The sequence below is a fragment of the Lemur catta genome, chromosome 15, assembly GCF_020740605.2.
Source record: "Lemur catta isolate mLemCat1 chromosome 15, mLemCat1.pri, whole genome shotgun sequence".
Classification (NCBI taxonomy): Eukaryota; Metazoa; Chordata; class Mammalia; order Primates; family Lemuridae; genus Lemur; species Lemur catta.
The window spans coordinates 55843393-55859482 of NC_059142.1; the positions used below are offsets into that span (position 1 = coordinate 55843393).

General features: G+C 49.8%; 1 protein-coding gene across 3 annotated transcripts in view; it reads left to right on the forward strand.

Moving 5' to 3' along the window:
- RPTOR (regulatory associated protein of MTOR complex 1) overlaps positions 1-16090 on the forward strand; it is a 272593-nt gene that overhangs the window by 84604 nt on the left and 171899 nt on the right. The window contains exon 1 of one of the 3 annotated variants that reach the window (XM_045569642.1): positions 13313-13408. The exons of the other annotated variants lie outside the window; for them this stretch is intronic. The gene's annotated coding sequence lies outside the window, so the exon portion shown is untranslated. Of the gene's footprint in view, positions 1-13312; positions 13409-16090 lie in introns of those variants that run through there. 3 annotated transcript variants of the gene reach the window in all.

The following is a 16090-nucleotide window of genomic DNA, read 5'->3' on the forward strand; positions in this document are numbered from 1 at the left end:
TTGGCAGGATTTTAGTGAAATGCGTAGTATAATTGGGATTGTGGTGATGTGCACAAAACCAGCTCGTTCATCCGTTCCATTCCCACCAGAGGCCCAGCATTCTGAAACAAGTTAACCTTTTCGCGAAATCATTTTAATGGGAAAATCCTCAAGGATCTGCCATTTTGCCAATGACAAAAATGCCGTGGGCAGAGCGACCTTCGGATGGAAATCTGGAACCAGGAGGTTTAGTGCCGACAGATGACGTGGAAATCGCACAGAGAAAACATCTGGTCTCAAGTGGGGCCTTTTACCTGCCCTGCTCTGCAGATTTCAAATGCTGTGGTGATAGGACAGCTTCTTGTGTCTCCCTGAGTGTGGCAGGGCTGAGGGGTGGGGACAGGTAGGCTGGGCCCCCATTAGACAAACTGTCCTGCTGACGTCTGTCAACCCCAGCTTGTCAAGCAGAGTGGCTACTAGGCTGCACCGATGATGTCCAAGGTCTTACCGACTCTGCCCATTTCTGCTAATCACTAGCCTTTATCAAGTACACAGTTAAGTTTCCATCCTGTGCGTAAGCTGTGAAGACCAGATTCTGAATGTCACCTAACACCGCAGAGCAGACCCCACTCTCTGCAGACAGGTAGCGGTAGGTCACGCTGTGTCCGTGTGGCCCAGGCTCGTTCTCCCAGGCAGAGGTGGCCGTGGCTGTCCCCAGGCTACTGGAGAGAGGACTTCCTCACAAGTGGACGGCAAAGTAAAACAGTGACCGGGTCAGGAAAGACGCCCTCCCACGCCTGCTCGCAGCTGCGCGCCTCACGCGGGTGGAAGGCAGCCACCCAGGTCGCAGGTGGCCTAAGGGGCTTCTCTGCTTATATTTTAAAGGTTTATAAGAAATTTCGCAGACCCTCCCCATTTATTTTGGAAGAGAGAAAACAAAGACTGGTGCTTCCTCTGGTGTTTATGTGTCTTTTCTGCCCAGCTGCCGGGCAATCTTTGTTTCTCGCTGTTTATTTCCTAGACCTTTTGTTTCAGTGTTGCGTGAGGCAGGGCGGCTGCCTGAGGGATGGCGGCCGCGCAGGCCCTGCGAAGCTCTGTCTGAGGACCCCGACTCCTCCGCACTGAGGTCCAAGTGCGAAAATGTCATTTTCATGATTTCAGAGAACAACCGTTCTAAATGTCAAATTTCATTCCCTGTCCAGTATTTTGTAAGGACAAGTTGAATGCCGATAAGGGAAAGGGGAGCTGTGCGTAGGCGCCAGCATCTGGCCTGCTGCCTGGGGGCCAGGCCGGCCGGGCTCCGCGGAGGGACCCAGGGTGCCAGCTGCCCTTCTGCTGGCTCAGCGGGAGCAGCCAGAGGCTGGGCGCCTCCGGGGCTCCCTGGGGCACGGGGCAGGGGCGTTTCCCAGCTGCTGCCCGGGCCACTTGGTCCTGGCCTTCAGGTCCCTGGGGGCTCAGTCCAGATTCAGCTCCTCTTGCCCATGCAAGGGTTCTGGAAGTCACAGAACACTGGTCATGCTGTCCTTTCTCCACTGGAGCCTGAGTGGTTTGTGCTGAACCTCCCTGAGCCCCTTCCCTATTGCCTACGGTAGTTCACTCTTAAAAGGTCCTGTGTTATGTTTCGCCCGTATGCCCCGGTGACCCCCAGGCCACTCTGTGGGAGGCCAGTGTGGTGGCAGCTCTCGTATCCACCTGCCAGACCGCGGGCCCCTCACCAGCCGTTCCCCTCTGTGGTTCCCACCTGACTCCTGGGCAGGGCCTGCGGGTCCACCTGCAGCCAACAGAGCACGCACACCTGTGCGGTGGTGCGCGGGCCGTGCGACTGTGCACAGCACATGGCAGCCGCTGCATTTGTGGCCTGCTCCGCAGTCTGGCCTTCCTCCCTGTTTCTCGTTGTTTCCGATTACTCTTAAACACCAAGCCTTCCAGGCAGCCACATGGGTCTCTTCTGCCGGGAACAGATTCTGCTCAGCCACGGGCGCACGTGGCTGCGTCGTCACAGACTCTCCCCACGGTGGCAGGTGGGCTGCGCAGAGCTTGTTCTTGCTGCTCTCGGTGGCCCCGTTGCCTCCACATTGAGGCCAAAGAACCACTGGCCCGTGGGGAGAGCGGAGCCGGGGCCATGTTTCCTCTTCTGCGTGCTGTGTTCTGAATTTCTCTTCGTTTTTCAGGGTCGAGACCACATCCTGCTCTCTCTAGCTTGCCCGCTCTGACGCTGTGTCTCGTGGGTTCCCCGCCTGTCCCTGGGGCCCTCTGGCCTGTGCCCTCCTCCCCGTCTCTGCGCAGCCTGTTCGTTTTGCCCAGGAGTTGCCTGGCTTGGGCCGGGCATTCGTCCATCCCTCCGGGTCCCTGCACAGCAGGAGGCTCCTGATGTTTCCTGATAATCAAATTTATGGGTGTGAGTGTTTGTGTGAGCGTGTGTGCGCTCCTGCGAGCATCTTGGTTACATCAGAATGCTGTCTAATTATCGGTTTCTTTTCTCCTTTCCTCGCCAGAACACTTTCTAATTATTGGTTTCTTTTCTCCTGTTCTTGACATTTGATGTGTCTATTTGCCCTCTGTGTCGGTGTGCCGCGTAGAATACTGCAGCTCTGGGTGATGGCTGTAGTGATTTCTAATAGGTTAGGGCTCCTTTTAAGAAGAACTTTAAGAAATGAGTGGAGAAGGGGACCTGCTAATATAATAAGGGGATATTTTCAAAAATCCTTAAAAGAATGGTAAGAGAAGATGCACCCCTTGGCTGGGAAGGGGTGCGCGGCTCACCCCGGGATCAGTGTGCTTTCCTGGCCCTGCGTTAGGGTCTCTGTTTTCTTACCAGGCTTGCTAGTTACCTTCGTTCCACTTGGCTGTGGAGAAGTGTAAACAATAGGGAAAGAATTGTAGTATGTGTGACATCTTTGTGCACAAAGCTGGCCCTGGAATTATGAAGGAGGCAATTATTGTCTGGCCATGGAATTATGAAGGAGGCAGTTATTGTCATTGTTTAGTACTTAACTGTAGGCTTGATTTCATAGTAGCTGCCGTCGGATTAAATACCCTTGGCTGCGTTCCAATAATTATTTCCATGTACAATATGTTGAATTTCTTGCTTCTTTTTAAAATATGATGGTTAGTAGATTGATTTATCTTTATTTTTTAAAAAGGACTGATACCACAAAATACGTTTTTTAGCAGATACTATGTGAAGAAGTCTCTCAGATTCGGGTACTGAAGAGGAAATGTGGCCTGGATGCTTCCTCCAGGATTGTCGTGTTAAGGTCTCTTCATGTTCACGGTATGAGGATTGGGTTTAGCTGAGAGTTGCAGGAGAAACAATAAGGGGTGTAAATTAAATTGAAGTTTGTTCACTTACATTAAGATTACCCAGAAGTAGTGATTGCAGAGCTTTTAGGTGGTCTGGAATAGTGGGGCCCCTGGCTCCTTCCACGTTTGCTTTGCTGTGCAGAGATTCTGTTTTTATGGTTACCTCATTGTCCAAAATGCCTGCTGGAGCTCCAGCAATTGCATATACCTTTCCCCTTGCAGGAAGGAAGAAGTATGAAAGACCTCACTCTTTCTCTTTAAGGATGTTACTTAAAAGTTACACTTAGCACTTTCACTGGGAGACTAGGAAATGTATGGGTGGCCCTGTAGCCAAATAAAAAATGGGGATCCTATAATATAATTCTGGAAAAGGGTGGAATGGATACTGGGGAAAACCATTAATATTAATAGCAATCTATGGTGTAGGCACCGTCCTGGCTGATGCTGAATCCTTTCCTTTCTGCCTAAGCTTAGCTAAAATCTCGCCACCATGCCAAGAAGAGAATGAGTTTGCTTTGGGGTTTTCTTTAATCCTTCTGAATTGGTTCTAAGTACAAGGTATCTTGAGATATGATGAAAGGTACACTAAATATGGGAATGAGTTATCCCATTGCTAAGTAGCCTGGGGATGTGGAGGTGGAGTACCTAGGTGGCCAGCTGCACTTCCAGTTAGGACTCAAACGCTGTGGCTTCAGACGGAGGAGCCAGGCCATGAGAAACGCAGGGGACTGGGGCGTCCACAGGTGTCCCCGTCACAATGCTAGAACTCACTGCCTTTGCTGCCGTGAGGGGACCTTTCTCTTGCATTTTTCTGATATGAGTTATTTGTTGCCTGTAGATGTTTTATATTATACTGCAAATTTGGGGAAAATTACCGCAAGTCTTGACTCTATTTATTAGCATTTCTAAGAAGAATTCTTATGGAAAGAGATTGCTCTAAGGCTAATAGAATCTTTCTAAATTAGATGCATAAATGCTGGACTTTCTGAGATGAATGGGCCTCTCAGATATTTGATAAAACACCGTGGCACAGGAGCAGTCTCCCGGGATACCAGGATGGCCGCGCTGTCGGCGGGGAGCTGGTGCACGTGGTGGTGACGAGCGTTGGCTCGAGGCCCCTGGCGCCCCGGCAGCAGGACCTGCACCGTCTCCCTCATCGCACCTCGGCCCACGTGGCTGTAAAATGAGGACCACGGCGCCTTTGGCTCAGAGGGTTGCTGCGAATGTTAAATGGCGTCATGTGTGTAAAACACACTCATTCCATGTTAGTTAGTACTATTGCTATCCGTACCCTTTGTATGTAAAAGCTATTGATCTTTTTCATTAACATTTGCTTGGGTTTTCCCAGGGATGCAGATAGAAGTGTCAAAAAGTAAAATTGAGGTCTGGATCATATAGTAAAGTTACTTATCTGACATCTGAAATCCAGAAGTTCTGAAAAAAAGTTTTTTTATAATTTGCTGCCAAAACTCATTTGGCAGCAGAACCAGACATAAGTGACAAGACTTTTTTTTTTTTTTTTTAAAGCCAACTAATGTGACTATTCATAGGTTTATGAACAGAAACATTTGTGTGTTTTTTATTTACCATTACTATTTGTCTAAAATGTAAAAATTCTGTATTTTAGAGCATGCCCGGCCCCAAGGGTGTGATGAGGGACCGTGAGCTGCAGGCTGCCTGGCCTCTCGAGTTCAGCCCGCGGCACGGCCTTGGTGGGTCCAGGCAGGGAAAGTTCCATCTGCTGCTCAGAGGTGCTGTGCGGCCGTCAGGGATGCATTTACACCCCTTTCTCTGCTCCATTTGGGGACAACGGGGAGGAGCCCTTGCTTCTGTCCTGGCTTTTCTTTGCTTTTCTTTTTAATTTTCAAATTTCTGTTGCAGGGTTTGTTTGTGTAATTTGGTGGTGCTGGTCTGTCCTTCCGGGTTGCGTTGTTACCATATACGTAGTTGTGGTTCTGGGACCTACTGTGTTACCTAAAACTGGAAAAAGGTGATACAACTTACCAAGGAAATGATTTTAGAATTACTGTTTGTTTTTCCAATTCTTCTTAATATACACATGGTTTATAACTTATCCATGTAATTTACTGCCAAACTCCTTGTCCAGTACTGGCGTTGCCAACTTACGGCATAATTGCTCTTAGTCCGTTTGTGTTGCTGTAAAGGAATGTCTCATGTTTATTTGGCTCGTGGTTCTGCAGGCTGTACAGGAAGCATGGCGCTAACATCTTCTGGCGAGGGCTGCGGGGAACATCTGCTCATGCGGAAGCTCGTGTGTGCAGAGATCGCGTGGCAAGAGAGGGAAGAGAGAGAGAGAGAGAGGGAGAGAGAGAGAGACTGGTAATCCAAGTTGATTTCATGGGCGTGTCCGCTGCATCCGCCCAGATGGCTGGGACAGTTGTGCCCTGGCCATGCGTCTCTCTCCAGGTGTTCTGTGCCTCGGGTAGCTGGACCTTTTTATTTACACATGATGGCTTAGAGAGTAAAGAGGGAGCATTCTAAGGGGAGGGGCACTTCATGTGCAAGTGCTTGGCCTCTGTTGGCATCACTCTTGGTAATGTCCCACTGGTCAGAGGAAGTCGTGTGGCCAAGGCTGGGGTCAGTGTGGGAGTGGCCACACCAGAGCGTAAATGCTGGAAGGCGTAGTTTATTAGGAGCCACCAAGTTTTAAAATGTCGTTATGAACTTACGGATTGAAACGTGTTTGGGTTTTAATTCATTGCAATTTTTATGGCTATTAAAGCTCAAATGGCCCATCCTTCCTACTCCGGAGTCTCCTCTTGTTGGCTTGGCCAGGCCCTTTGTCACGTGCTTGTCTGTCATGATCCTTCGGAGCCTCCCCGCCACGTGTGGCAGGGTGGCCCAGGTTCAACTGCTACATTTCCTGTCCCAGACCTGGAAAAAGACATTTTTCCTGGTAAGTTTTGGTTTCCTCTAGTGAGAAATTAGTACTTTAAGGCCACAAAACTCATTGCTACTGCACTGGCCATTTTTTTTTCTGGGCTTTTCCAGAGGATATAGCCAGAATTTTCTTATTCTTTTCTGTAGTCAATGTTTGTTTATTTATGTTCACCCCAATATTTACCAATTCCTCTGCATCTTACACCTTCCATCTGACTCATTTTCCTCTTGCCTGAAGCTCATCCTTTAGAATTTCCTTTCCTAGATTATCTCTTTTGGGGGGGGGGATTTACTTTCTGAATTTCTGTCATCTGAATGTATTTTACTCTCACTTTAGAAAGGCATTTTGCCCATCTTTTGGCGTCGGGTCTTGCTTCTGAAGAGTTAGGTGTCAGTCTGACTGCTCCCTAGGGTAGTTTGTCCTTGTCCACATCTGCTTCTGAGAGCTGCTCTTTGCTCAGAGCTCTGCAGCTGTAGTAGTGCCCAATGTACATTTTGTTTTATTTATTCTGCTTGAGATTCATTGGGCTTCTAAAATTGAGGTGTTAGGGTCTTTCATAAGCTCTGATAATTTCACAGCCCTCGTCTATTCCTGTGTTGCCTGAGGGTCATTCCTTCTCTGTGAACCTTGAAAAGGATGTTGGCCCTTCGCACTGTATCTTCCTATTAACCCTATTAACCCTCCCTCGTGTCTCCCACCAGCTCATCTCCTTGGTTATAGTCTAGTTAATTGCTTCAGATGTGTCCCCCGGTGCACTAATTCTTCAACTATGTCTAATCTGTTGTGAAGTCTTTCCATTTTTTCTTACGAATTCTGTATAGTGTTTGTTTGAGACAGGGTCTTGCTCTGGCCCCAGGGCTGGAGTGCAGTGGCATCACCATATCTCGCTGCAGCCCCAAACTCCTGGGCTCAAGCATCCTCCTGCCTCAGCCTCTGGAGTAGCTGGGACTGCAGGTGTGCCCCATGACACCCAACTAATTTTTTTCTCTTTTTGGTAGAAACTGAGTCTCGCTCGTCCCCAGGCTGGTCTCGAACTCCTAAACTCAAGCTTATCCTCCCGCCTTGGCCTCCCAAAGTGCTGGGATTACAGGCTTTAAATCTGCTTGTCCTTGTCCCATATTTCCAATTTTCTTTTCTTAAAATATATTAAACGAAGTTACTTTATTTCCTGTCTAATTGTATAGATATCTGAAGTCTTTGTGTATCTGATTCAGCTACAGTTTTTGTTGGCTTTCTGTCTTGGTGCCTGTTTCCTAATCTCCTTTTTAGATTTTGACAGTGAGTTGTTTATTTTCCTTTAAAATTTAACTATATATAATCTTTGAAGCTTGGGATGAAGTTGGTTTCATTCGGGGATTATTTAGGTTTGCGTCCGTCAAACACTTGGACCCTGTGGTCCCAGGGTTTTCCATCCCGCCCAGGTTGTTTGGCTTTACAAGCCGTGTCAAGGCCAGCTTTTCCTTTCTTCCACTTGTCACCAGCGTCAGGGCCAGAGAATGTTCTCTGCGGCCCCTTGGGGTGGGTTTACTTTTGGGTAAACCTTGCTCTGGGTCTGCAGGCCACCTGCTGGGGGGATGTTGTCCCTGGGACTCCCTGCCAGCATGGCCCTGGGCCTTAGCCCGCCTCTGCTCCCGTGTCTGGGTCCACACTTTAGTGTAAGGTCTGAGCAGGCTTTACTTTTTTATTTTTTATTTTTAAAAATTGAGACGAGGTCTTACTGTGTTGCCCAGGCTGGTCTTGAACTCCTGGGCACAGGCGATCCTCCCCCCTCAGCCTCCCGGGTGGCTGGGAATACCAGCCACTGTGCCCATTGGGACTTTACTTTTATACCAGCTCATCCCTATATTTCAGAAAGTGTCCCCACGGGGGGGCTCACCTGGCCCCCAACTTCAGGCATTTTCAGTTGTTTTTAGCGTGAGAGGAACCCGGAAACTGAACCCACCGCTTTGCTGGACATTCTGTCTTTTTATTACTGCAGATGTGGTTCCTTTACTTGTTTCTTCAAGGTCCTAATCTTAAAATCGAGAGGCATGATGAAATATTTTTGAGAACCTGAACCTCACTAAATCACAGAATCTAAATGGCACAACCTGACAGCTCTGAAAGAAATAGAAGATGTAGCCGAGCACTTGATACCAAGCGTGGCCACTCCCGGGGATGACTCACTGTGCACAGCAGGTGCATGGCGCTGCGTTTACCGAAGAACTGAAGGCAGTTCTGGAAATTTATAGGTCAGTGCGCCTTGTTTTAGTGTGAGGCAAAGGAGTTTGTGGTGTTTATGCAAACTTGTAATGTCTTGCTACTACTTTGTTGACACAGAAAGTTCCAGTAGATAAGAAGTGGTTAAGTAAAGGGGAAAAGCAGATGGGATTTGGTTAAACTTAAAAGTTTCTGCGGGAAGTGAGTCACCGCGTGGAGGCCTTCCCTCCAGCTGTGATTGGAATGGTGGTCGGGAAACAGCGTCAGGCGCAGAATGGCCAGTGCACAGGCAGCGTGCAGGCCCTCCTGGCTCCAGGTGGACAGGTGCCAGGCACCAGGCCTGCGGAGATCAGGCCTCCAGTCATCTCTGAATGTCCCCAGCTCCCGGCCGTGGCGTGTTAGGGATCAGGCCACAGAGCTCTGTCCCCTGATCCTGTCCGTAGAAAAATTGCCTTCCATGACACTTAGGAGCTTTGGGGGGAGGGGCGCAGGTGCACAGCAGGAGCTGAGCTGTGGGCGAATGCGGCTTCATCTCTGCGGCCCCTCCCCCGGTCAATGGGGAAATTGCCTTCCATGAAACTGGTCCCTGGTGCCAGAGAGGTTGGGGTGATGGCAGCAGGTGGCCCGCTGCGACCTGTCTGGCTCTGCGTTCTGGCCTGTTGCTTCGCTGACACCAAGCTGAGCGTGTCAGCAAAAGTCGGTAGATCAGCCGGCTAGCCAGTGGGAACTTCACGTAAGTTAGCTTTTAGGGCAGAGCATTAGCTAGTTAAGTGCAGCAGAATTCAAAGCACACGTGGAAGGGGCAGGTGTCCATCCTTGGGTGGATGCAGGACTGCAGGAACAGTGGGCCCCGTCGTGGGCAGAACCAGACGGCCTCACTGGCCTGTGGCTTAGTCCCCGTGTGTGTCTCACAGAGGACGGAGGCCAGGGAGGTGCAAGGCCCATCACGGTTGTGGTGGGGCAGGGACCAGGCGTCCTGGTGTGCCGTCTGGTGGGCTGTAACCAGCGCCACCTCAGCCAGCATAAAGTCAACTCCGTACGGAAGATTTCATTTTAATAATCACTTTAGAGAAGACCTTGAAAACCCAAAAGTGTAGAAAGATGACAGACTTAGGTTCCAGCATCCTGAGACACTGCCTAATGCCGGCGGACCTTGCAGTCAGGGGCCACTTACGTGATATTAGGGGCAGGGTGTTGTGGCTGTTTATTGTGATGAGCTCTTACTGTGACACAAAAATAAGCATTTTCTTATCCTCGACAGTAAACATACCTCTTTCTTTCCTAACTGTCATTTTAGCGTTTGCCTTTCACATTGTGCCCCTAGAGATACAATTCTGTGCTTTGCAACTGTCATAATTTCTCTCCATGTTTTTGAAGTGCAGTAAAAAAAGTATAACCCTAACACTGTATAGTAATTCCTAAACCTGGCAATTACTCTCCGTGCTGGGACACGATAAATTTCACCTCAGAGGTATTTTGGCATGTTTAAAGCATTTTAACGACTTTTCCTTGGCCCAAGCACAGAGTCTAAACTCTTGGATGGGGAGGAAATCCCTGCTGTCCTCCCCAGCCCCCCACCTCCAGCCTGACTGTCAGCGATTGGGGCTCTAGACCTTCTCTCTGGTTTCTCCTCCTCCCACTGAATTCTGTTTTGCTTTAGGTCTCACCTTTGAGGCCACTGTCTTTGGAAGCTGTCCCTAAATCCTTAATCCTTCTCACCTTAAAAAAGAACAACAACAAAATAAACCCTAGGAATGATGCCCGCCCCTTTATTCTTCCATAGAATATTATTTTTACCCTGCAAGATGCGTTACACTGTAAGCTGTGTACTTGCTGTTACCGTGGTAGCAGTGATGCTCACTGGTCTCTGGGCTTCAAGAGAACAAGGGACAGGACTTCCAGATAGCTGATGAAATGGTGTTGTCTTAACGTTCCTGTTTCAAATATTTCCTCCAAAACAATATAGGAGAAAAAGAAGGGTAAAGGTAAACTGCATGAAAACCATGCCCTCGGCATAAAAGACATGACATGCCCAAACATGAAAATCAGTAAAACCGGGCAGTACCTAAATCTACCTCGGAATCCCTAATATTCCGTCCCCATTCCTGCCCTGCTGCAAGGCTCTGCAAAAGCAGAGCAGAAAAACCACAGGGAGTGGGAAGAAGGGAGCTGGTAATCGGCCCTGAGGTTGACCTAAAACTACCACCAGAAAGACTCAGCCCACCTTATGTTTGAAAATAGTGAAACAAGTGTCCGGGTGAAGCCCAGTGTGGACTGTACGTAGTGGACTCACAGCGCTGGGCAAGAGGCTGCAGGAGAAAAAGGGAGAAAGGACGAGAGGCAGCCTTTGGCATATGGGTGGTGAAAGGAAAGGAAGGGGGCGTTAAGGGTCCTGTAAACAAAAGACAACCCCAAAACTGGAGGTCGCATAGCTTCCCCCTCCCAAGCGGAAGAACTGCTCACTAAAGCTGGGCTTGGCAAACTGTGGCCTGTGGGCCAGTGCGTTTCTTGCAGATAAAATTGCATTGGACACAGCTGAACTCCCGTGTTCCTGTATTGTCTACAGCGGTGTCTGCACTACTGCAGAATTGTGGAAATAGACTTAGCACGAAATGTGCAAAACTATAGGAGTTAAACTTGAAAACACTCCTGAAAAACACAAACGTTGGCTTGAGCAAATGGAAAGACGTCCCCTGTGCTTGGTGAACGTGGCTTGACTTTATAAAGGTTCCCCTTCTTCCTAAATCATTAATGAATTTCATGCAGTCCCTGTAAAAATACCCACTTTTGAGAAAGGGAGTGATGCAAGTTGATATTAACGTGTATATGGGAAAACGAACGTAATAGCCAGAAATGCTGAAAAATGAAAACCACAAGGAGTGACTGGCCCCACTCGACATTGAGACATCGTGTGAGGCCTCTGTAATTGAAGCAGTGTGGCTCATGAAGAGACACACAGACCAGTGGCATAGAATTAAAACCCTAGAAAATAAATCCAGTGCATATGGGCATGTAGTATGTCATAAATGTGGCATCTCAACTGCGCCAAGGATGGACTTTTAGATAAACGGTGCTGGGACAACTGGGTAGCCATTGGGAAGAAGGTAAAACTATGTCCATTCCTCACACCACGTGAGAGAGTAAGCTATGATGTGAAAAGTGACAGCACGCAAACCAGAAGCCGACATGGGTGAATCTCCCTTCAGCCTCAGAGCAGGGCAAGGCTGTCTCGGACGGGGAGGAAGCACTTGTGGCACGTCCCACAGGCACCGGCTGACATCCCGAACGCATAAACTGCTGCCAGGAGTCAAGGATCAAAAAGTGATAGAAAACAGGAAAAATATGTGAATGGACAATCCACACTCACACAAAAGATACGAAAATGGGCCATAAAGCATGAAAAAGTATTCAGGCTCATAATTGGAGACGTGCAAAGTAAAATAACACTTTGATGTCATTCTTCACTTAACAGATGGGTAAAGATTTACGAGAGTGACAGCACATTTTGTTTGCAAGGCTGTAGAAGGACAGACCCCCCCACCCCCTAATACACTGCTGGTGGGAATGCAAACTGGCTCCTCGCTTCTGCATGGGAATTCGACGGTCCCAGACAGTTACTTATGTGCACATACGTTTTGGCCTGGCACTTCCACTTCTAGGGATTGGCCCTGAAGATACACGTACATCCCAAGTACAAAACCACGCGGACACAGCTCACTCGTGGCCGCCTCGTTTGTTACAGGCAGAGTAATCGACAGATGACTCGTCTTTGAAAGAATTTTGAGAAACGTGATAGTTGAATGGTCTTGAAGTTCTCTCCCCGGAAGATACTTATTAATTACAAAGGGAAAAATAGTAACTTTTCAGTATAGAAGCCTGGCTGACTTCATCTTAAATAAATGATCAGAATTATCACCAATAACAAAATACATTAACACCTGATATACACTGAGGACGACACACGTCATTTCTTTAGTTTGCCACATGTGATGTCAATCCAATGAATATCAAACATCAGAGAAACCCAAACTGAGGAACATTCCGCAAAATACTGGCCAGTGTTCTCTGAAACTGTGAAGTCCATGAAGACAAAGGCTGAGGACCTGTCACAGCTCAGAGGAGATCAAGGAGACGTGAGGACTCCCAGGCGGGAAGGGGGCCGTGTGCCTGACTGGTGGGGCGTGAGTGCCGTGCGCAGGCCGGTCAATAGCACTGTGCCAGTGTGGCGTTTCTGGTCTCGGTAGTCGTACTCTGGTTCTGTGTGATCTGACAGTAGGGGACGCTGGGTGAAGGCTGTACCTACTAGTTGTGCAGTGTTTCTGAATGTCTAAAACTATTTCAGAATAAAAAGTAGAAAAGAAAAGAAAGCAGAGACTGTGTGTTTGCGCTTGTGCCTGGCGCGGTGCCTGACTCAGCGACGTCACTCATCTGTGTTTTCGAGCTCCAGGTCATACACTTTATTTAAAAAAAGGTGCTTGAAGAGGGCAGAACGAACAGTGGACTGGGCTTCCAGAGTGGTGGCGCTGAGTCACCGTGGACCTAGGACGCCATCCGGTTTAGTGACTCCTCACTCTGCAGGGACTGGAACCTTCCAGAGGCGGTTTCTGCCCGCGTGTGTCATTGCAGCCCTCTGCTTTTCTTGCCTGGAAAGTCAACGGGTTTTATTGCTGCGTTTAGTGCTGCGGGGGCGACTTCTTTTCATTGTTTTATTACAACAGTGGCTGTATCTCCCGGGGCGTTTCTCTCACTTTGCAAGAAGTGGCCCTGCTTTTTCTGATTACTCACTGTCTGCCATTGATGATCCCGCTCCCCCTTCCTTCCCTCTGGGTGGAAGTTAGATACCTTGTAAGTTAAGGGCAGGAGAGACGCAGCAGGAGCCATGTCCCGGAGTGCAGAGTCCGGCGCTGGGGCCCGCTGCCATCCAGCTGCCAGGGGAGGAAGGAGCCTCCCGCCACAGCCCCGTTCCCGCCTGCCTCTCATACCGAACGTGAACAGTTTTGGAGGGTGGTGGTGAATCATGTTGTTGTAAGTTTTTGTTTCCTTTTTCCTCAGCTCAGGGCTACTAAGATGCCTTTATGGACCCATTTGAATGCATTTAAAAATTAAGCATTTTTGTCATCTATTCTCCCTTTTTGTTTCTCTTAGCTTAATTTTTAAGCCTGAAAGTTATTTTTATTATCATGAAAATAACTTAATAGCTAATGTAAAACCTGTTTTGAAAAAGGAAGATCATGAAAAAGTAAACCATAGTTTATAACTAAGAAATCGAAGTGTTTTTGGAATTAAGATTTATTTTTTGAAGCCCAGTTTAGCTGGTGTCATTCAAAGCTCTGCTTCAGGTGTACCCAGGTGTCGTCGGGTGCACGGCCTTATGTTTTCTCCACTTACTCACGATACTTCCAGCGTATGAAGGGCCGGGGTGAGAGGTGGTTGTTTTCCGTGGTTCCCTGAAGCCCAGAGAGAGGGAAGGAGCCCAGATGGTCCCTGTCCTGGAGGTGAAAACCTCCTGTTCTTCTAGGTCAGACTCCAGGACCCCTGAGAGCGTTGCTGTGGCTCGTTTTTCCTCTTTTCCCCTGTGCGTGTGGGTTCCTCCGGGCACCACGTCGGGCTGTAGGTTTCCAGCCCCCCACCTCTGGGCACGTTGTTCTGCCCGGACCCAGCTCTGGGGTCCAGACTTTCTGTTAAATCTCTCTACCTCAGCACTTTTCTCAGATCTAGGCCCTTCCTTCTCCCCTGGGAAGTTTGGAGGTTTGACAGACTTCTGTTGACTTATTTCTTTCTGACCGTGAGATTTATAGGAGAATATGACGGCACTACTGGTCTGAAGAACCACACCTGTCAAATAATAAGGGCTCCCTTAACATTTGCGGGATAAATTGTTGGACCAACCAGTGAGTGAGATAGTGCCGTTGAGCGCTGCACCCCGGGGGGTTCAGTTAGGGACACAGCCAAGATGCCATCCTGTAAGTGGTCTTGCATGCCGGCGTGAAGGTGCTTGTGTGAAATTCCGCGTCACACGCGTGTGGCGAGGCTGGGGCTGTGGACAGGTTAGACAGAGCCTCTCTAAGCTCGCCAAATGGGTTAGCAACGCGGTTTTCTTCTGTCCAGCTGATGTGTGGTTTCACCATAACTTCCCTTCGGGTAAGAGCAGAGTCGGCGGAGGTGAAGGGGGGTGCGGTCCGCCTGGCCCACCTTAAACACGGGGGGCTGTCGACAGCGTGGGGCGTTTGCGGCGGCGGAGGTGAGTGGCCTGTTATGCTGGAGGCAAGGCTCTCGCGGGAACCGTTGATTTGGTGCCTTTTTGTGGCGTCTGTCACATATTCTGTGGGGGACGGTCAGTGCCCATCAGTGAAACGGGATCTCTAAGTGCCCGCTGCAGAGTCAGCCCTTTCACTTTCTGCTTCAGACCGATGGCCCCTTAGGGAAAGAGCATCTTTAGGAGTCGCCTCTAACAGACAAGGCGAGGAGTGACTGTGCGTGGCGACGCCGGTGTGGCCTGGGCCTCGCGGTTCCCAGGTGCTGTCCCCTGCAGCGTGTGGTGCCGGGTGTGGTTTCCACGGCTGACGGGCCGTCGGTTAACAGGGCACAGTCTGCAGGAAGGCGGGTGGCGCGGCGGCGGGTGCCTGTCTTATCGTGCATTTTCAGCTGTGAACACCAGTCCCACGGACGTGTGTCAGACCATTGTGAGGCTGGACTGTGTTTTATTAAATGTTTGGTTGAATAGTTCCTGCCATGGAACAGTGAGGAAGGATGCATTTGTCTAATTGTCTGCGTGTTGTCTTAGAAATGATGTGGGATCTTCCCGTGTCTGGCGTGGCACAGCCCCGTCAGGTGTCTGAAATGGTTTGGGAGGCCAGCTGCTGGCCCCCACAGGATTTGTCCCCGTCCTCTTCCTGGAACCCGTGAATATCACCTCGTGTGGCAACAGACGTGGCTCAGGTCCTCCACAGGAGAGTGTGTCCTAGGTGACGCAGGAGGGCCCTGAATGCAGCCACACGTGTCCTCACAGGCAGGGAGCCGGGAGCCTGACCCCAGACACAGAGGGCCGCGTGACGATGCGGGCGGAGACGGGCGGGCCACACCCAGGCTGGGGGACACCGGGGCAGGCCAGAGGCCACCAGCAGCTGGCGCAGAGCCGCCCAGAGGGAGCGTGCCCCAGCTGACATATTGATTTGGGTTAAATACTTAAGTACGTAGTTTTTAGGAACAAGGACTTTCTCTTACACAACCATGGTGCATTCATCAGCGCTAGGAAACGTAACATCGATTCAGTCCTGTGGTCTGATTTGCTGCAGGTCTGGGTGGAGCTGGTGGTGGCTCTGGTTCTTTCAGCTCAGAAACCACAGGGTTTTCTCTGACTTTCCTGTCTGGTTCGGTGTGGCCTTGGCCCTCCTGTTTCTTCTCCCGCCATCCCCTCCCTCACAGGGACCGGTGGGTCCTGATGGACCACGGTTCCAATTAAGTCAGGACCACGTTCGTCATGTTTGTCGTGACCCTGCCCCTCGTCACTCACCCAGAGGCATCTGCGTTCTTTGAGCCTCTTTCTGAGGTGCCCGTAGTGCTGCCCCCCCCTCCCGCCCCCCCGCGCTGCAGCTGTTTGCGTGCAGGTCTCGTGTCGGTGTGACGCTGATTTCACTGAGGGCAGGAATCTTACTGCCATGATTGTCTGTCCCTGTCCCGCACCAGCACACCTGCTGGGCACCTCCT